At 38.4% G+C, this 22,281-nt stretch overlaps 1 protein-coding gene across 1 annotated transcript in view; it reads right to left on the bottom strand.

Annotated features, from left to right (window-relative positions):
* The window catches only part of LAMA1 (laminin subunit alpha 1), a 227,631-nt gene that overhangs the window by 186,502 nt on the left and 18,848 nt on the right, over positions 1-22,281 (bottom strand). The window lies entirely within an intron of this gene.

Raw genomic sequence — 22,281 nt, 5'->3', positions numbered from 1 at the left:
TTCTTCAGTGCATACAATTTTAGAACACAAAGATCCAGTTTTCAAAACTCTTTTCAATCCAGCATTAATCTTTGCCTCTGTGTATTTCCTTCATCATGACTAATTTTTGTCTTTAAACAGTTGGGCTCACTACCAGGTCCAACTATTCAACTCCATTAGCTTCTTTAGAGATTTATCTCTATCTTGGTAAAATAGGATAACACGAGTGAAGAGTCTCCAAAGGTCTAGAAATAATGGTGCACATGATAATGAAGAGACATTCTATATGAATGAGACTGGACATTGTGAACTGAGAGTGAGTAAAGGAGGGCGGTATTACCTCCATGGAATTTTTCTAACTTACTAGAATTTGACCTTCAAAGTCTTTTCTTTACAAAGACCATATTCTCAACCTCAGTGACATCAAGTAGATTTTGACTCTTAGTCACCCACATTGGGTTTCTGAGGTGGTAAATTTTTACAGAAGTAAATTGTCCCATCTTCCTTCTGCGAAGCAGCTGGTGGATTTGAACTGCCAACCTTCTGGTTAGCAGTCTAATGTCCTAGGCACTGCACCATACTATTTCTGAAAGGTGAAATTTAAAATATCAAAGTATAATTTTAGTAGTAAACATTCATGGCTTTAATTTTATATTTTAGGTATTGCCTAATATTTCCAATGATCTTTTCTACTATAAGTATCTAATAATAATAACAAGCATATAATAATTTAAGTTATAAAATAAAAAGTTACTTTTTAAGAGTTATTTTTTGTAAGAGTTGCTACATTAGAAAACTTACCATGCATCTTTATTTAAAAAACAAAAAATACACACCACTTATTAGGTAGCTTTTCAAAAACTTTGCACATAAAACAATGACTTATATTCTGCCTTAATAGAATTATCCTATTCAACTCAGTAGGCCCTGAGGCTTCCAATGTTGTTGTCGTTAGGTGCCATGGAGTCAATTCTGATTCATAGCAACCCTATGTACAATAGAACAAAACACTGTCTAGGGAAAATAGTTATTGAATATTTGTTTTTTAGAGTATTGCTCTTAATATTAAACCATAACACAGGCTTACATCACATACTGTGATCGATACATTATTTTTTTGGTGTATATACTGTTCAGAAGTGAGGTTCATCATCTTACAGGATCATGATTTTCTGGTGACCTGGTTCAAATATATCTTATGAGATAATAATTTAAAATACTATATATTTTTAATTATAATATTTAATCCAAATATTAAAGCAGTGTTTTCTGGTTCACATTATATATGTATTTATATTTGCAGTACAACCAGCTCTATCCATTCCCTTCACATAGACTAGTCAAGAGGTTCACACGTTCAAGAGTAGTCCCAGGTGAGAAAAGAAAGCAAGGTCACAAGGCAGTGTGGTCTCACAATACATTTCTCTAGTCAACAACAAATATTTTACCAGTAAATTTGCCAAATGTTCCCACTTTCTCTCTTTTTTCCCCCGCCTCCAGATGTTAGACATCAATACAGCCATTCCCAACTCTTGCCCAGAGCTCCCTTTCATTCTGGAGAGGGATGTCCCTAAGGTACCATGATATCTCTACGTAGCAGCCTATTCCCCCATAGAGAAAAAGAAGCTCAAACCTCATGAGCATAAACTTAACATAAATTTTAGTGAATATTTCAATTGTAGTAATCAGCAGTTTTAAAGAACTTCCAATTTTTCCTTTGTTAGCATAATTATACACAAAATCTTCTAAGAACATCTGAGTTGCCTTTCACTAAACGAAATCTTCCTTTTCAGATAAATCAGTGTTTGAGAAAAAAAATTTACTAAAAATTATCCCTTGTATATTACATTTAGTATCACTACATAGTTATAAATAATCATTATTCATTGTTGCATATGATTACATGGCATAGAAGGGGAAATAAAGTTGAAAACAGGATCTGAAGAAAACATACTTTAAAAATAATTTTTTTTTTTCAAAATGTCCCTTGGATTGCCGAATCATTTCAATGACTACTGAAATATTCCAACAAAGAGAAACTACATGAGAATCAAGTAGGAGGAGGGGTGGGAAATAAAAGAGCAAGAAAGGGCATTGGGATCAAGAACCTACCAAGAACAAAAATTTAATTTAACGTGTGAAAATCAAAGGCAAAATGATCCCATCAGTATATTTAACAAGCAGCTAAAGAGGAATGCCAAAATCCATTGACATGAAATAAATTCCTTCTCATTCACCAGTAGGTTTTTTTTTTTTTTTAAATCACCTTTCTTCATATCCTGAGTAACGTAACCTTCTTATGTGCCTTTCAGGACTACATTAATCTACTGGAAAGATCCCTTACTTGGTGAAAAATTGTCACCCAGCTGATGCACAACTAAGCTATGACACATTAATTACGAAAGTTTTCAGCTGAGAGATTTTCAGGTAGTTTATTTCTGTTTCAAAGTTCCTGTGTTTTTTTTTTTCCTCGCCTAGTAGAAACTATTTTCCCAGTCTTAAAAAATAAAATATCTAAAATGTTGAATAGTCCTGAGGTCCATGGCAATAACTTCTTCAATATTTTTCAAATGATTCTGAACCAATGGCTCGTAGCCTTAATGCACTTGTCTGTAAGAGAAACATGAGTTTTTTCTAATGAGATGATATTTTTTTCATTTTGAAAAGAGAATTTTTTAGTTGTTAAAAAAAAAAGTTATATTTACCTAACCCATACTCAAAATCCATGTGATATTCTGACAAAATAATGATTGGCTAAAAGATCTGTGGCAATATTTCTGATCATTTTTTTCCCCAGAATGAAATAAAAATGAAAAATTTTTTATATAGTTGACATCAAAGTGGCATCAAGTGTCAGAAGTTTGCATTTTGAAAACAATCAAAACTACTCAATCCATGGAGAACTTCGGAAAAATGGGGATTTAAGTTTCTGACTAGAGAAATGTGTGAACATTTTCCCCATTCAAATTCATTTTGTTGTTCATCTACCCAAGTCTCACACATAACTAAGCATGCTTCCCCACTCATGAATTTGATTTAGTGAAGTCTGGTATTAGAAATAAGCCACCCTACTTCCCAGCATACCCTCTGTGGACCATGGTAGTTGCCTGATTGTATAATACCAACAGTAACTCTGTTAACTAGAATTCCTTTAAAAACGCTGGAGACATTTAACAATATTCAGGTTAATCATACTAAGGAATTCTAATGACATGACTTTTAGGAGGATGTATGAATTCAAATTGAGTAATTTATCATCGATTTTCACATATGAGTCAGAAAAAGCAGGTGAGATGTTTGATTAAATCTAATGAGCTTTTACTGAGAATCTCTTTGATGTGAAGCATTATCCTAGGTACCTCCCAGAGACACTGGATGAATGAGCTATTGCTGACCCCAAGGCTCTCAAAATTAGGAGCAAAAAAGAGACACCTACTCACAAAGTATCAAAAGTATCATATTTAAAATGCAGCAATATTGAAAATAGATTGGAGAAGAAAGTCTAGAGCAAAAAATCCAGATAGGAGGTAATAGTCCAAGCAGAAATGTGAGGACTGAGCTCTGAAGTCCTTCAATGGCTCCTCTTATTATCTGCAATCTGATTTCAATTTCCTTCTCCTCCACTCCATTCACATATCCATTCATGCCCTACTTATCCCTGGTTTTAAGGTAAATGTTCTTCTTCCCTAAAACCCAGGTTGATGTCAACACCCTGCTTTGCCTGACCTTAAGTCAGCCTGCCCATCACTGCACTCACCACTGCTACAAAACCAAACCCAACCCATTTCCATCAAATTGATTGCGACTTAAAGCGACTCCCTTTGGGTTTCCAAGGCTGTAAATCTTTACAGAAGTAGGTTGCCTCAACTTCTTCCTGCAAAACAACTGATAGGTTTGAACCTACGACCTTCTCGTTAGCAGCCAAATGCCTTACCCACTATGCCACCAGTGTTCCTTCACCACTGGTACAAAGAACATGAATTTACTGGCCTGTCTCTCCCCAAATCCTGACCCTACTACCATTCTTCAAAAAATAAACACAACTCAATCAGTCTGTAAACTCTTTTATGGCAAGAACCATATTTATTTGACCTGGAGTATCTGGCCTATGGTCCAGATACAGGCTGAATGAATAAATAAATGAAAGAAGACATGTTCTTTCAGTCATGAATGACTAGAGAGTGCACAGAACTAGGAATCTAAATATCTAGGATTCTCATCTGGCTCTAACTGTAAGTCTTTGGAAAGGTCAATTTCTCAGAACCTCTATTTCTCCATCTGTTACATCCCTATATATATATTTTTTTTTCTTGACCATCAGGTGAATTTTCCTACCATTTCTTCTTTCATTATTCGGAAACTGAAGTAAGAAAAGTGTTTCTCCATTTAACATACAGGATAGCAAAGAGAAGTCATTTGATAATTCTTTGATCTCATGGATAAAAGAAACAGATGGAAATATAAAGTGGCATTGTTATTCTTTGCTTCTGTTCTCTTCACACTGAAGCTGACCCTTTCATTAAAAAAAAAAAAAGTTAAGAAAATGTTCAGTGTTCTCATCAGAAGGATGGGAAACTTGCACAGAGAGGGTTTGAGTGGGCATTCAATTTCTGGTTGAAGGTGCTCAGGTAAAATCCATGTTTATCAAGCTTCAAATCCATCCTGTAGTTTAGACTTGTGTTTCTGGAGAATCTGATTGTATCACTACACGAAGGCATAAAAATGGATGAATAAATTGTACAATATAGTCAAGAAAGTCATTTGTGAGAACTCCAATCATAAGAGGAGTCGGAAGAGAAACAAATGACATTTCATACAAAATTGTCATGAAACCAGAGGAACAGGCACAAATTGCTTTCAGTTTGTGCCTGTGTAAGGGCGCTGCCTTGATTCTTGCCTAATTTCCACTACATGTGTAAATCTGCATCATGTGGAATTATTTCCAAGCAATAAATTCTATTTAATATGCTATATTTATTGTCTAATCTGTACGTGTCCAGGTTTAAAACGGGAAATGCTCATTCTGATCATTCATTTCATATCAACTCTGTTAGAATCCAAATTCTATTAGAATCACAAACCAAAACCAAAACCAAACTCATTGCCATCAAGTTGGATCCAACTCACAACAGCCCCTCCTTGGGTTTCCGGAGCAGTATCTCTACAGAGGTAGATTGCCCGACCTTCCTTCCGAGGAGTGGCTGGCTGGTGGGTTTGAACCACCAGCCTTCTGGTTAGCAGTCAAATGGCTTAAGTAAGGCAGAGATGGGTAAGGACTATAAGCATAGGCTTTTGAGTCAGACAGCCTTGGGTTAGAATCCCAGCTCTATCACTTGCCAGCTGTGTGACCTTGGCTGAGGCTTGGTTCTCATTCTCCTTACTTGTGCAAAGAGAAGAATAACAGTAGCCAGGTATTTCTGTAAGCATAAAATGGGATAAGGTAGGGAAAAGACCTAATATAAAATATTAAGGTCTCAACAAATAGTTGCTGTTATTTTTTCATATTATCAGGTTTTGGAGAAACACAGATTCAAATATGTAATATATAACCATGAAAATCTAATTATTTTGAGAAATTTTGTATTAGTTAAATATGATCAGTAGATTATTATTGATATAAAATTTCTCAAAAATAGATTTTCATGGTTATATATCATATATTTGAATCTGTTTCCCTGAGATTTAGATGAAGTAGTTGGTTTGCATTTAGAGGTCACAAGGTACAAGAGCACTTACTGTAAAAAGAGTCAGTCTATTTAATAGTCCAGAATGAGGTGCACAGGTGAGAAAGGCAGGGAGGAAAGATCATACATCCCCCGTCTCATGGACTCACTGTACAGAATGCCGAGCAGAGCTCCTTACACTAACTTCTTCTCTCCTTCCTCCGTTGTTTTCCCTTCTCTCTCCTTTTTTTCTTACTATTCTTTCTGTTGTCTTTTCAACACATAGCAGAATTGCTGTAAGTTTAATGCCCATTTGTAACTCAAAATCTTCTCTAATTGTCACGTGAGCTGAACAGGGAAGTCTCTCTAAGGAGGGGACATTTAACCAGTTATCTAAAAATGAGAAGCAGCTGGCCATGCAGGGGTGGAAATATATTTTAATGTATTTGGTTTTCTTTGTAATAATATTTCTTTTGTTTTATGCATTTTCAAATATGCTGAGAATAGAGTCCTGGGACTTACCAAAATCAAAGTCACTGCCATCGAGTCAATACCAACTCATAGCAACCCCCTTTGGGGTTCTGAGGCAGTAAATCTTTATGCAAGTAGATTGCCCAGCCTTCCTTCCATGGAGTGGCTGGTGGCTTTGAACCGCCAGCCTTCTGGTTAGCAGTCAAATGCCTTGGGCACTATGCCACTAGTTAGTACCAACAAGGTCAAGAACTCAGTAGGGAAGGCACTTTGGCTGTAGGTTGTGAGCAAGGAGTTTGTGGTAGAGGATGAAGTTAGGGAGGGGTCACAGGGGCTCTGCTCTCTCCTCCCTCAGCCCCTCTCTCCAGGAACTCAGTGTATCACAGGACATAGGTGTCCTAAAGTCACCAGCTTTCCCTCATATGGAAGGGGAATGTTAGTGGGAGGCTTTGGGCCAGAGCAAGAGGTGAACTCAAGGGAAGTCCTCAGCTGTCCTGACAGGTAGGCTTGTAGTGACAGCTGCCTACAGCTCAGGGACAGTAAGTGCTTACTCCCTGTCTTCAGTGCTGTCCAGGTTGCCTGGGCCAGAAGGTGAGATCATATCTTTTAATCCCCTTAACCTGGACAGTAAAATCACTATCATACAATATGTTATTATTTGATTCCTCACATTTGATATTGAAGCATATTTTCAGGACACTATTTATTTAAAAGTATTGTTGACTATGGGCATACACAGAGCTCTGGTAGCATAGTGCCTAAGGCACTTGACTGCTAACCAGAAGGCTGGCAGTTCAAATCCACCAGCCACTCCTCGGAAGGAAGGTTGAGCAATCTACTTCTGTAGTGATACCACCTTGGAAACCCAAGAAGGGGTCACTATGAGTTGGGTCCCACTCGACGGCACATAACAACAACAACAACAATAATGGGCATACACAGGAGCTCTGGAGGCATGGTGCCTAAGGCGTTTGACTGCTAACCAGAAGGCTGGCAGTTCAAACCCACCAGCCACTCCTCTGTCGGAATATTGGGCAATCTACGTCCACAGTACTACCACCTTGGAAACCCAAGGAGGGGTTGCTATGAGTCAGATCTGACTCCAGGGCAGTGTGTTTGGTGTTTGGTTTATGGGCATACACAAAAAGAGTGGGAATAAAGGTTTAAATCTAAATTATTTATAGCAACACATCTCCAACCCTTAAAACTTGTTCAGGAGACAATTTATAAGCTGTGGCAAAAATTTATTTTACTCTAAACCTGTTTTTTTTTTTACCCCCCAGAAAACAATACAAATATGCTTTACATTATGCAGTGGATGTATTTGAAAATTAAGGATAAATTAAGCCATGTTTTCCCACTACATATGTTCCTAATATTACATATTTCTAGGAGGTCTTATCTTTACTTCTAGCTGATCAGCCATTGGCAGGGGCTTCTTATACAGTACACTGTTTATTCCCCATGAGGAATCCAGCAGCACTTTGTCATGATAGGAGTACACCATTTAATGACTTCTTTTTCAACTTATTATTATAAATTAAAACTATTTTTTAAGTACTACTAAATGATCCTGTTTTGTACAACAAATAACCAGTATCTCGGAATGTTTTTTAAGTTTAGTGTTTAAATATACAAAAGTCTTACTCTTAATGTAAAACAGAGCTTTCGTTTCCAAAGAGAACTAACTATCCCAATGCTACCAATCTGTTAGTTTATTACTCGAATAAAGGAATTTCTAACACTTGGGAGAATTTTTAAACAAAGGTGAGTTGAGTCCCTTTTAGGAATGGAGCCCTTTCAGCTACAGACAAAAGCACTAAGTGGAGAATGGCTCCCCTCTCAGTTCCCTTCCCTCCCAGCAAAGCAAACACTTGGTTTTTAGACTAAACCAACTTAGTCAGTGATGGCTGTTAGTAAAACAAAAGCTTTGAAATATTCTATAGGTTACACTGGTTAAGCACCAAAGCCCTTTCCAGCATAGTAAAAGGGAAAGAGAGAGAGAGAGAGAGAGAAAGATTGAGAGAGAGAGAGAGAGAGAGAAAGGTTAAATCCAAACTTCTTGGTGTTCTGGTATTTAACGAAGTTGATTTTTTTTTTTTTCTTCTTCTCATGTGGGATGATGAAGAGAAGTTTAATCTCATAAAAACAAGAGAGGAGGGGGTAGGCAAGAGGATTTAGCAGGTTTTGGGGAAAAGTCCTATTTCCATAGCAATGCATTCAAAGTGTCCTTGACACAGAAAGGCGGTTTTTACCATCAGATAAATCAGTAGTATGAACAAGTTAAGCACAAATACTATTTGTAGAAAAATACTGATTATCAGTACATGCCTACTCTCCCACAAGAGTTTAGTTTTGATTCAGCCGTACAATTTTAGTTGCAAAGATATAAAATTCTATTTCATTCATCATAAAGTGGTTTTCTCTTTTCTTGCCAGAAGCAGCAATTTAAATATTCTACCTGATGAGAATCATTACTGCCCATAGGCAAAACACAAAAGCACCACAATATACACATGCAAATATGCACATACCTTTTTCAATTTTGTAGCATTCTCATTGCGCTGGGAAAGTCACGGCCCCTCCGTGCTTCCAAATCCTTATAGGACTGAATTAGGCTTAAAGTCAAGTCTAAGCAAGGGCAGCATTTAGGTTGAATATTGACAGCTCTGTTTAATTAAAATGCAGTTACATTATATTTAATTATATCATTTATTATGTTTTCAATGTTTATGTAGCTTTTTTTAAAAAAAAATACATTAAAAAACATCAATTCAGTGTTTTCTAACTAGTCCAAACACTGCCAAAAGCCATGACCTTTTTGACAAACCCTTCAAAGTCTTAGTTAATTCTTTGTTCTGCTGCTTCTGAGCTCTATTCTATAGATTTTGCTGTTTAGGCTTTAAAACTTTAGCATCCCTTCTCAGGAACATGCCCTGGCCACTTTGTGGCTGTGCATTCATCCTTAGCTTAATGTTCTATTGCCATTGTCATGAAATTCTTCATGATTTTTAAACAAGGGGCCCCACATTTCATTTTGCACTGGGCTCATTGTTCTGGTTACCTAGTGCTGCTCTAACAGAAAATACCACAAATGGGATGGCCTTAACAACAGGAGTTTATTCTCTTACAGTTTGGAGGCTTTAAGTTCAAGTTCAAAGTGCCAGGCACTAGGGGCTGGGTGAAAGCTTCTCAACCTTGGGGTTCAGTTCTACCTCCAACGCCCAGCCCACAGAAGCTAGATACTTATCTTCACTCAGACAGCTGCTGGCTGCTGAGGCTGCCAAGCCCAAGGTTGACAAGTAAAAAGGTACAGTCCTGATATTACCAAATCACATGGCAGGCCATTAATTCAAGTCCATTGTAAGTCCCAGCATTGGCAGAGCATGGCAGGCTGCTGAACAATGACACGGCTACATGCAGGGTTCAAGGTGCCATAAGCTAGAGACCATTCCCAAAGCTGCTGCTTATATATGGGGAGCAGACCACATACCCAAAGGCAGCTACTCAGCTCCTCACAATAGATTGCACCATGGAGTTGATTACCAATCTTATCATGGGGAATAGTACATCCAGCTACCCAACCACTCAACCAGACCTAGCCAAGTTGACACAAGAACATAACCACGACACTCATCAAACTATGTAACTGTTTCTGGATGTGCTAATAGAATGGGTCTGTCCATACAAGTGCCTATGCACCAGCATTATTGATCAAGTCTTTAATCAAGATGCCAAAATGTTTCATTTACCACCTGTAATTGAACCCAGTACAATTGCCCTAAGGTAGGCCAGATATATCAAACTGCAGGGATGGGGTTCTCATAAACAAAGAAATCATTTGCAATATCTTTCACCTTATGGATCAATAGCAGACAAACACATGTAACAACTAGAAAAAAAAATTCCAATTGACAATACACAGAATTCAATTACGTTGGTGTCATTCTCACTGAGATAATATGGTATTTCCTGAGTTCTAATGTTACTTTCCCTCTCTGAAATTGGCTCTCCCTTTATATAGACATAAAAGAGCTCTGGTGGTACAGTGGATAAGGTATTCGGATGCTAACCAAAAAGGTTGTCAGTTTGAGCCCAGTAGCCACTCTCTGGGGGAAGGATAAGGCACTCTGGTTCCCTGAAGATTTACAGCCTTGGAAACCCTGTCAGGGCAGTTCTACTCTGTCCTATGGGGATACTATGAGTAGAATCAGTTCAACAGACGTGGATTTGGTTTGGTTTGGTTATTCATATGGAGATGCTCTTTTATATACCACATATTTAACAGTTTTTCTTTCTTTTTTATTCAAGTTGTTACTAAATTAAAGATGTACATAAGAATTGTTTGTATTCATTGTCTCCAGCTTCACATTCTCCTTTCACTAATTTAAACTGGTGTTCTGTTCCTTTTAATCACTAAAAAAAAAAAAAAAAATGCCATTGTAATCTTCCAAATTCAAAACCACTTCATCATTTTACTTGAACTCATGACAATGTTTTTAAAAAATAGCCTTTCTCTTTTTCTTTTTAAAATTTTATTGTGCTTTGAGTGCAAATTTACAGAGCAAAATTTGTTTTACATTCGACAGTTCCTGTCTATTTGATTTCATACCCCATTTACCATCCCCATAACAAACTATGCTCCAGTCCTGTTCCTGTTACTAACCCTTCCCTGTGCCTTTCTTAACTATGCACTCCTGTCTGTCCATCTTTCCTTCTGTGTGAATGCTGCCCTTCTAGTGACCCATGGCTGATTGCTCTAAAAGGTATATCTTCCTCTTGTAGGTGGGTGCATCGCCCTGGGGTAGGTGTTCTGCATGTAGGTCTTCTACTGTTGGGATGAGAGCCAATCCATGAGAGTGAGTTCATTTCTAGCCCCTAAACGTAACCTGGGGCCATAGTCTGGGGAGTTCCACCACACTCTATCTGACCAGTAATTCTGGTCATTTTTGTGGTTTTGAATTTTGTTCCACATTTTTCCTTCCACTCTATTCAGGATCTCCAGCTTTGATCCCTTTCCAAATGGCTGGCATTGGTAGACAGGCACCATCTAGTGTTTCTGGTCTCAGGATCCATCATGTCCTTGGACTAATTGTTTCCAGATGCCTTTGATTTTCTTCACTCTTCTTTGCTTGAGATTAGAGGAGACCGATAGTTACATCTTAGATGGCCACTCGAAAGCTTTTAAGACCCCTGTCACAACTAAACAAAGTGAGTTGTGGAATAAGATTTTTATGTACTATGTTGTGCCAATTGAGTTTGTTGTCCCCCGAGACCATGGTACTGAGTTGGCAGGCCTGGTGATTCTCTCTCTTAAGGTGTTTGGTTATCTCTGAGCAGTTACTCCAACTCTGTCTTCTGTTGCTTCTGTAATGTATGTGGCTAATTTTGTAGCATAAGTGCACATATAAAATTATCTTCAGCTAAATCTATGCTTGGTCTAGGGCATTTTCCTGTTTGCCAACCCCCACCTGATCTTACTTGTCTATGCATTTAACTGTATCTGTAGCCTGGTGTTTGATGTTAGTGGTAATGCAGTATTGTACATACACTATGATTTGCTTCTGTTGTCTATATCTTACGTGCATGTTTCAGTGTCCTTCCTTTCCTCAATGTCATCATGCCGGGCACAGACTCTTTCCATATCATTCCTCCCCTCACCCAAATCAACATGTGACCCCCAACTAATCTGAAATTTTTCTTCTCCTACCCTCCCATCCCCAGTAACGTACAAAGTGAGTTTCCTTCCCTAAGTAAACATTTCCTTGACTTTTTTCAATAATGGGCTCATACAATATTTGTCCTTCTGTGATTGACTTATTTCACTCAGCATAATATACTCCAAATTCATCCATGTTGTAAGATGATTCCTGTATTGTTCTTACATTGTTCTTTAATATAGCGTAGTATTTCATTATGTGAATGTACCATAGTTTGGTTATTTATTCATCTGTTGATGAGCATTTAGATTGTTTCCATCTCTTTGCTATAGTGAATTGTGCTGCAATAAACATGAGTGTGCATATGTCTGTTCGTGTCCTATCTCTCACCTCTTTAGGATATATTACTAGCAATGGAATTGCTAGATCAAATGGTATTTCTGTTTTCAGATTTTTAAGGCAACACCATATTATTTTCCACAATGATTATACCATTTGGCAGTTCCACCAGCAGTGTAAGAGTTCCCATCTCTCCACAACCTTACCAGCATTTGTTATTTTCTGTCTTTTCGAACTTTGCTATTATTGCTGGGGTGAGATGATATCTCATTGTTTTTTTGATTTGCATCTCGCTAGGAGCTCTGGTAGCATAGTGCCTAAGGCATTTGAATGCTAACCAAAAGGCTAGTGGTTCAAACTCACCAGCCACTCCTCCTTAGGAGGGTTAGGCAATCTATTTCCATAGTGATATTGCCTTGGAAACCCAAGGAGGGGTCGCTATGAGTTGGGTCTGACTCAATGGCACATAACAACAACAACGACAGCCTATAAGCAGCATCATGATAAATGGAGAAAAGATTGAAGTTGTTAAAGACTTCACATTGCTTGGTTCAACAATTGACGCCAATGGAAGCAGCAGTCAGGACATCAGAAGACATATAGCACTGGGCAAATAGGCTGCAAAGCACCTCTTTCAAGTGCTGAAGAGCAAAGATGTCTCTTTGAGGACTAAGGTGTGCCTGACACAAACTATAGTATTTTCAATCACCTCATATGCATGCAAGAGCTGGACAATGAATAAGGAAGACCAAAGAAGAATTGATGCTTTTGAGCTGTGGTGTTGGCGAAAAATGCTGAAAGTACTGTGGACTGCTAAAAGAACTAACAGGTCTGTCCTGGAGGAAGTACAGCCAAATGCTCCTTGAAAGTGAGAATGGCCAGACTTTGTCTCACATGCTTTGGTCATTTGTCAGAAGGGACCATTCCATGGAGAAGGATGTCATGCTTGGAAAGATGGAAGGTCGACGAAAGAGGGGAAGGCCTTCAATGAGATGGATTGACATGGTGGTGGCAGTAATAGGCTCAAGTATAGTAAGGATCATGGAGCAGGACCAGGCGGTGTTTCTTTCTGTTGTGCATAGGGTGGCTATGAGTCGGAGATGACTCAACAGCACCTAACAACAACAATAATGCCTAATGTGTTTGATGGCCGCCAGCCTATCTTTAATGAACTGTCTGTTCATGTCCCTTGCCCATTTTTTAAATGGATTTTTTGTCTTTTTGGTGTTGAGGTGCTGAAGTTTTCTATAAATTTTGGAGATAAGTCCCTTGTCAGATATGTCATAGCCAAATATTTTTTGCCAATCTGTAGGTTCTCTTTGTATGCTTTTGGAGAAGTCTTGTGATGTGCATAAGAATTTAATTGTTAAAAGGTCCCAGTCATCTAGTTTCTCTTCCATGGCCTGTGAGTTTTAGGTTATTTTTGATAGTCTATTTATGCCATAAATTAGGGCCCATAGATTTGACCCTATTTTATCTTTGATGAACTTTATAGTTTTGGGTTTCACATTTAAGCCTTTGCTCAAACTAGAATTTGTTTTTGTGTATGAGGTGAGGTATGGATCTTGTTCCATTTTTCTGCCCATGGATATACAATTTTGCCAGTACCATTTGTTAAAGAGGCTATCTCTCCCCCATTTAATGGGTTTTAGTCTTTTGTCAAAGATCAGCCATCCATAGATGGATGGGTTTATTTCTGGCTTTTTTATTCTGTTCCATTGGTCTATCTGTCTTTCATTGTACCAAAACTATGCTGTTTTAACTACTGTGGCTATATAGTAGGTTTTGAGATCCAGGAGTGTAAGACCTCCTACTTTGTTTGTCTTCTTCAGCAATGCTTTGCTTATCTGAGATCTCTTTCCTTTCCATATGAAGTTAGTGATTGGTTTTTCCATGTCCTTAAAAAATGTGGATGGTATCTGGATCAGGATTGCATTGAATGTGTAGATTGCTTTGGGTAATATTGACATTTTCACAATATTCAGTCTTCCTATCAACTAGCCACTCCTCAGAAGGAGTTGTTAAAGTCTCCTACAAATATTGTAGAGTTGTCTATTTTTCCTTTCAATTCTGTTAATATTTGCTTTACATATTTTGGAGCACTTTCATTGGGTGCATGGGTATTAATTATGGTGATGTGTTCTTAGTCAATTGATAGTTTTAGCACTATATAATGTTCTTCTTTGTCCTTTATGGTGTTTTTCACCTTGCAGTCTATTTTAACAGAAATTAATACTGCTACTCCTGCTCTTTTTTGGTTGCCATGAGCTTGGTATATTTTTTTTCCAGCACTTAATTTTTAATTTGTTTTTACCTTTGTGTCTAAGGTGGGTCTCTTGCAGGCAGCATATCAATAGGTCTTCTTCTCTTGTCCAATCTACCACTCTCTTTCTCTTGACTAGTTCTTTTAGTCCATTCACATTGAGTGTAATTAGTGACAGGTATGAATTTATTGCTGTCATTCTATTGTGTTTTGTGTTATGTTGTTGATTTCCTTGTTCAAAATATGTTTCTGTTCTGAGCTCACTTTGTTATCAGGTGTTTCTTCTCTTTTCTTCATTATTGTTGCTTTTGTTCTTACTAAGCTCACGTGTTTTTCTTCTTTCTGAGTTTGCTTAGGGGGGATTGTTAATTTTCTTTGTGATTACCATGAAGTAAATTCTTATCTCATTAAGTTTGGAATAGTCAGTTTTATAAAGACATTGTCTTGTCTTCCCCTCCATTTGGAACTTTTGTAATTAGAACTTTTATTCCCTCTACTTTATTCCCTCTATTTGCTTTGTTAGGAGCTCTGGTAGCGTAGTGTCTAAGGCACTCAACTGCTAACCAGAAGGCTGGCGGTTCAAACTCACCAGCCACTCCTCAGAAGGAAGATTGGCCAATCTACTTCTGTAGTGATATTGCCTCAGAAACCCAAGGAGGGGTCGCTATGAGTCGGGTCTGACTCAACAGCACATAACAACAACAACAACATTTGCTTTGTTGCTGATGTCATCTGCAGATTGACTACCTTCTTTCTCTGTGTACATTATTTTATGAACTTATTTTGAGCATCTACTTCTCCTTAGGTTTCTAAGTGGTGATATCAAGTGTCCTGATTTTAATTTGTTGTTCTCTGTTGTGGGTTCTCAATTGGAAGGACTCCCTTTAGCATTTCTTGTAGGGTTGGTCTGGTTTTCACAAATTCCCTCAATTTCTGTTTGTCTGAGAATGTCTTGATTTCATCCTCATATTTGAGGGACAATTTCCTTGGATATATAATTCTTGGTTAGAAGTTCTTTTCCTTTAATGTTTTACATATGCCATCCCATTGCCTTCTTTCCTGCGTGGTCTCTGCTGAGAAATCAGAACTTAGTCTTATTGGTTGTCCATTGTAGGTGACAATTCATTTTTCCAAAGCTCCTCCTCAGATTCTTTCTATGTCTTTGGTTTTGGAGAGTTTGATTACGATATGTCTTTGTGACTTTCTCTTGGGATCTATCCTCTATGGGGTTTGTTGAGCTTTTTAGACAGGTATCTTTTCTTCCTTCATGACATAGGGGAAATTTTCTGTTAACATGTCCTCCACAATTTTCTCAGTGTTTTTTTTTTTTTTTTTTTTTGCCTCCTCCTGTCCTGGTATTCCAAGGAGGCATACTTTGTTTCTTTTATGTCATCCCATATAACTCTTAAGTTCTCCTCATTTCTCTTAAATCTTTGTTCTGATTTTTCTTCATACAGGCTGTATCAAGGGATTTGTCTTCTAGTTGAGAAATGAGTTCTTCAGCCAGTTCTAGTCTACTCGTTTATCTCTGTTATTTTAGTGTTCATGTTCTGGATTTCTAATTGCTGTTTTTGTGTGAATTCTAAATGTGTATTTATTTTGTTATTTTGTTTTTGAATGGTTTTCCTGAATTCTTCCAGGGTACTATCTGTCTTCTCATTAATATTGTTTATGGTTTCCTTGAGCTCTTCTGAATTCTTCTGAATTCATTCTCAGATAGCTCTATTGCTTGTTCTTTTTCCATGATAGATAATTCTTTAACCTGGGCTTCTATCTATATTGTCTTGTCCTGCATTTTTTGTTTGATTTAAGGTTGTCTGTTATTTCCTAGACATTTTGAAGTTGTTGTCTTTAATTGGTAGTTACATATTGATTTCTTTCACTCTGATTTTATGTTTTACTATATCTGAAAGTGTGGAGCAGGTGTACTTTTTTGGTTATTAACTCAGCTGTACTGAATTGCTCTTCAGCTCTGTGTTGGTAGAATCACTCGTGGGGATGTGAGTGCAGGTCTCTGTTTGTCATGAAGGAGATTTGGAGCTGGGATGAGCAGGTGTTGTCCACCCTCTGTTGTTGATTCTGTGGTACAGGAGTTATTTGTGTTACCTATTGGGTGAGGTGTCCAGTGTAATAACTCCTGTTGCCTGGTGGTAGTTTAATGTGTTCCTTCTATTGGATTTGGCAGAGGAAAAGAGGAAAAAATTAAAAGGAAAAAAAAAAAAAGAAGAAGGCACCAATACTGAGTCCTCATTTTCTGTGTGGGCCAACCAGGTCAGTCAGTGCTGCCAGCACAGGCAGTGTAGCTTGTGTCTTCCTGAGATAGCTACTAATGATGATATCCTATTGTCAATCAAAGACCTGATGCTCCAAATCAACAGAGACCACAATGAGTAGAGGTCCACTACTTTAAGCTTGGATTGAGAAGTCACAAAAACACAGTACCCAAGTCCATTCTGTGCTAAAAAAGGAGTTGTGGAAGAGTTGACCCCCAGCTCACTGCTGTGTACTTGCTCTGGGGCTCCATCTACTTGGAATGAGTTTCTCCCTTTCCCCCCACTCCTTTCTGGACTCTGCAGCAGCCCAAGCCAAGGGAGGTCTTGATTTGTTTCCAGGTGAGATTATTTACTCACTCAGCTCCCAAGGTCACCACCAAAAACTCCCAGTGTATGTATTCAGAGTCCCCAATGATTCTAAGGGTTCAGTGATTTTTTTTTTTTTTTTCTTCCTTCCCTCCATCAACCTCTTTTGTATTTCTAACAAGTCTTTTCCTTCTCCATTTGTCCATCTCCACCATCTTGGTGGGTTCATTTATTTTTCCCAGTTGTTTAATCTGCTCTTTTTCTCCACTGTCACTAAATCTGATACTTTATCTTCTCCTTGTTATCTTCTCCTTAGTTGCTCATAACTCCAGTATCATTATTTCTATCTGCTTTACCTAGTTATTCATGGATTAAGCTGGTCAAGGGAACAAACATGTGGGTTATAAGTACAACACCATCTTCCAAATTTCACTCTTCTTTTGGCCTCCACAATACCAGTCTTCTGGTTTTCTTCCAACTTGTCATCCGTCTCCTTCTTCAGCCCTCCTAGAAATCATCTTCTCCTACGGAAAGCAAAAGACTGCACATTCATCATACAGGTGCAGTGTCTTGGAAAACAAATAGAAAGAAGTTTACAAAAAGTAGCTATGTCTGCAAACAAGAGAAGCAACATAAAGTATATTGAATTGAGGAGCTCTGGTAGTGTAGTCCCTAAGGCACTTGACTGTTAACCAGAAGGCTGGTGGTTCAAACCCACCAGCCACTCCTTGGAAGGAAGGTTGGGCAATCTACTTCTGTAGTAATATCGCCTTGGAAACCTGAGGCGGGGTCACAATGAGTCAGGTCTGACTCAACAGCAAACAACAACAACAACAAAGGAGCTCTGGTGGTGTGGTGGGTAAGGCATTTGGCTACTAACCAGAAGATCAGTGGTTCAACCCACCAGCTGTCTTGTGGGAAGAAATGAGGCAATCTACTTCTGTAAAAATTTACAGCCTTAGAAACTCAGTTGGGGTTGCTGTGAGTCAGAATTGACTCAAGTGGCAGTGGGTATTTTGAGGGTTTTTTGTAATGCAATAGGCCTGAGGGTATTTCTACTCCAAAGGCTGTCCTGGCCAAGAATTTCCTTGAAAAGGACTGCCTGGAGTTCAGGGGGTGCCCTGAGAACACTTCTGCTCTAAGAGCTGTCATAATGCCAGCCTAGAGCTAGGGCTGGCCTAGAGCTGCTAGGGCCATCAGAAAGCTGGCCTGGACCCTTTCCTGGCTAAAGATTTCCTGACAGATGAAGGAAGAGACATGCTCTCCACTTTGGGGACCTTTCCAGGTCTCACTCATGTATCTCTTCCTGAATTGTTTCCTGAATTGTATCCTGATGATTCTGACACTGATCCTGAGTTGCATTCTGAATTGTATCCTGTTATTTCTATGCATTCATTTCTGTGTATTTAAACCACATCACTGTGAGTATAATCTGTGAGTTTTGTATATCAAACCAACAGAGATATAGAATGCTGTGGGGAAAGAGGGTGGTATAAGAAATAATGATGATGAGGTGGGAAAAACAGACATCTACTTGACCTTCACATTAAAGGAATCGGTTTTATGCTGATTCTTTTTAGTAAAATTATGAGACAAATTTAGTGAAATTATGAGATTCTTTTTAGTGAAATTATTCCTCAGATTATGGTTTCATTTATTTTCTTTCAGACAGAGACTTGCCCAGTAATTCCTTTTTCATTATTTTTAATATTAACTTAGACAATGGTATTAGAAGGTATTGAATGTGTAAGGAAGTGAAGTCATGGAATCTCAACAGTGGCTAATTTAAACAAGTGTAAATTTAATAGGGATAAATGCAGGGCATTCTAGTTTTGCCCCACAATCCAACTGTGAGTATAGTTTAGTCTTAGCAAATGTTTAAAAAAAATGCTGTTGTTCTTGGTAAGTATACACAATAAAAGAACAGCAGTATGAAAAAGGTTAATGTGAGCCAAGATTGAATTAATTTCATACTATTAAAGAGGAAGATGACCTTTAGCATCCACAAATATGATAACTATGATTTAAATATACCCAAGACACTCAAATATCACTCAGGAATCATATCAGTACTTCTCAAACTTTTATATAAACAAATCATCTTGTCAAGATGCAGATTTTGATTCTATAGGTCTGGAGTAGGGCTGAGATTCTGCATTTCTACCATGAGATGATTTGTTTTTTTTGCTTGTTTGTTTTTTTTTCCCCAGCTCTAACACTATACTCTGTGTTTGGATAATTCAGCCAAGCTTTTGCACCAACACTGTCAGGCTGATTAGCAAGATAGTGATTATGCTTCGGCAGTTTTCTGTCACTGTTTAATGACACCCCCAGAATCTCCATTATGCAGTCAAGTCTTGAAGACCTTTGGCAACTATTTTTTGAGGGAATGTGGTACTTCAGTTGAAACAAAGCTCCAAAATTAAAGATACAATGTAAGAACAAGGTCAACTGAGAATTAAGCAGGAAAACCTATTAAAGCAAACCAGTCTGATATTTCAGAAGAGTGGACAGTCTTCCAGTGTCTGTTTTCAGGGGCCTGCTGAGAAGGATTTATGCAAGGTGGAGAGAGGTGGGGCTGAGAGGGCAGTATGACCTTTATTCCCTGGTGCCCCAGGATCTTGAGTGAGCTTTCAAGAGAGGGGCTAAGTCTAGACCCTTCTGTCCATTCCTAGAGACAAACGCAGAAGAAAAAGTTTAAGAGGGCTTCTGAAGGCATATGTAGGCCTTCCACATGGTAGAGGAGGGGCAGTCTCTCCATTCTAGGGAAGAAAGCAACAGAGTGGTAAGGAAGGTTCTGTCATTCGCCTCCACCTCCTGAGGCAGAGCTTCAGGGCCTTCTCCAAGGAGATACACTTCATCATGGGAGCAGAGATAAGCCTAGCATCCCGCACTCTTGTGGTCCTATTAATTTCATTCTTTTTTTATTTTCTCTCTCTTATTAAAATAAGAATTTTAGAATTATTTTCTAAATTATTTTTCTATATTATACTTTTGTTATGAAAATACAGCAGAGAAAATTTACTATATTTCCATATTTTAGTAATGGAGAAATTAGAACCCAAGCTGGACCTCGTTACTAGATTACTCCCAAATAAGGCATGTGTATGCACACCTCTTAAAATACATTTTCTTTTAGAACAAGCTACTAAAGGCCAAATGGTCAATCTTTGCTTCATCTCCACTACGATTCACATAAAGCTTACACCTTTTGTAAAAACTACAAACCTTTAACTGATATACTGCCCAACCATGATTTTTTCAGTTTAAGTTCTAAGTTACACTTTCCATATTTATCACTATCTCCTCCCAGAAGCCTGTACCTTGCTGATAACCACTGGCCTCCCTCTGTTATTTTCTCCAACTCCTTTAGCATTTTACATGAAGAAGTTTGGCATGTTCAGGTGCCTCATTTGCTTGTAGAATTATCCCAGTCCTTCTTTCAATTTCTGGGACTATGGTTCAAAACACTTCATATGAGACTTCTTTGAACTTGCAATTGATTTTCTCTCAGGGACTACACTTCCCACTGAGTTCTCCTTCACTTGAGGTATGCTGACAATTACTCAAACTAAGGGCTGACTCAAGATGAATATTCATTTAAGTACCCATAGTAACTAGTACAGTATCAACTTTAAAATGCTTCAGTTTAAAGACTGTGATATAATACGTATGAGTGTTTCTGTGTATGTGTATTACTTAGGTTAAACTACAAGTCATATTGAGCTAGTATTTAAATTGATGATGCTCTATCTGAGGGTAGTCAGCTGGTATTCTGGATATGGTGCTGGGACAATTGGAATACTGCCCATATTCTAGAGGCACACACCATGATGATTTAGCTCTGGTAGCATAGTGCCTAAGGCACTTGACTGCTAACCAGAAGGCTGGCAGTTCAAACTCACCAGCCACTCCTCAGAAGGAAGGCTGGGCAATCTACTTCCATAGTGATACTGCCTTGGAAACCCAAGGGGGGGTCGCTATGAGTTGGGTCCAACTTGATGGCACATAACAACAACAATAAATTCCCATCAAACCTGTAGCATGAGAATATCAGAAATGGGTTACCAGTAAAATTAGTGGATTTTCAAGAACTTGATGAATAATAGATAAGGATTCTCATTGCTGAGATTCAGAGTTGTCAGGATATCTACATAAATTAAAATAGTTTAGAGTAAGTTCTGTTATTAAATACTCAAAATCAACATTTCAGCGCTTTGAAAATCAACCATTTCAATGGTCTGAATGTTGATGTAGAGTTCCTCGAGTTTCTGCAAAGACTAGTGGGAGACAGGAGCATTCTGCCTTGGACTGTTCCCATCCTTTAAACTAGGTCAGTTGGCATGGTAATTCTACCCGGACAGGATTAGCCAGGGAAACCAGGAGCTTCACTGCTAGAGAAGGCTGGCTTGATTTGGAGCAAAGAGTGAAAACATATGCGCAGTGGCACTGCCAGGAAAACTACTATTCTCATAGAAAATGGAGAAGCTTGCAGTTCCGCTGGCCTGAGGTTGTGATCTCAGAAATTAAACAGGAAGATCCTGAAAACATGAGAGCCAAAGAAAGTTTGGATTACCTCTGTGTATATTCCAGGCATTTTTATTCCAAAAGAACAAAATATTTTAAAAAATTAACAAGAATAATGTAAGACCTATACACTGGAAACTAATTTCGTCAGGCTTTTTTTGTAGAAATTTACGAGTTCATGCTAATGGAAATCCAAAGGACCTAGAACCTGAGCTGTCAAAGCAATTTAGAAAAAGTGAGCAAAGTTGAATTACTTACAGTACCTATTTCAAAAGCTATTATAAAGCCGGGCAACTGAGGGCAAGATGGCGGACTAGGCAGAAAGACTGCACAGACCCTCTTCAACAAAGAATAGGGAAACCAATGAACACAAACACAGAAGATAATCCTGGACCCCTGAGACTTGAGCGGAAGGATATAGAAGTGGACTAACCCCAACTAGCAGAAGAATTTGCGTGAAAATACCAAAAAAGGAGACATATGGAGTTGCGGTCTGGCAGCGATCCTGATGGCACAGACAGACAGCTTGGAGATTCCTGAGTGCTGTTAGGACTTAAGAATTAACCTAAAAATCAGCCCTTCTAGCCAGGAACTGCACCAAGGACTGCTCTGGTGGCTGGGGAATAAACGGAGAAGGTGAAGAAAAAGGAGGGCTGAGCTGTGGACTTTTGCAGTCTGGAGGGGGCCGCCATTTTGAAGGTCTAAAAGCAGCTTGACTATTTTGGATATTTAAAGAGACAGCACTCTCACAGATTCCTGGGGCTTAAGAACACATTCTGCTTTCCCGCAACCCCAAGGAC

The sequence above is a fragment of the Orycteropus afer genome, unplaced genomic scaffold, assembly GCF_000298275.1.
Source record: "Orycteropus afer afer isolate SDZICR_OR568_19922 unplaced genomic scaffold, OryAfe1.0 scaffold00234, whole genome shotgun sequence".
Taxonomy (NCBI): Eukaryota; Metazoa; Chordata; class Mammalia; order Tubulidentata; family Orycteropodidae; genus Orycteropus; species Orycteropus afer.
This window is presented reverse-complemented; position numbering and strand designations above follow the sequence as displayed.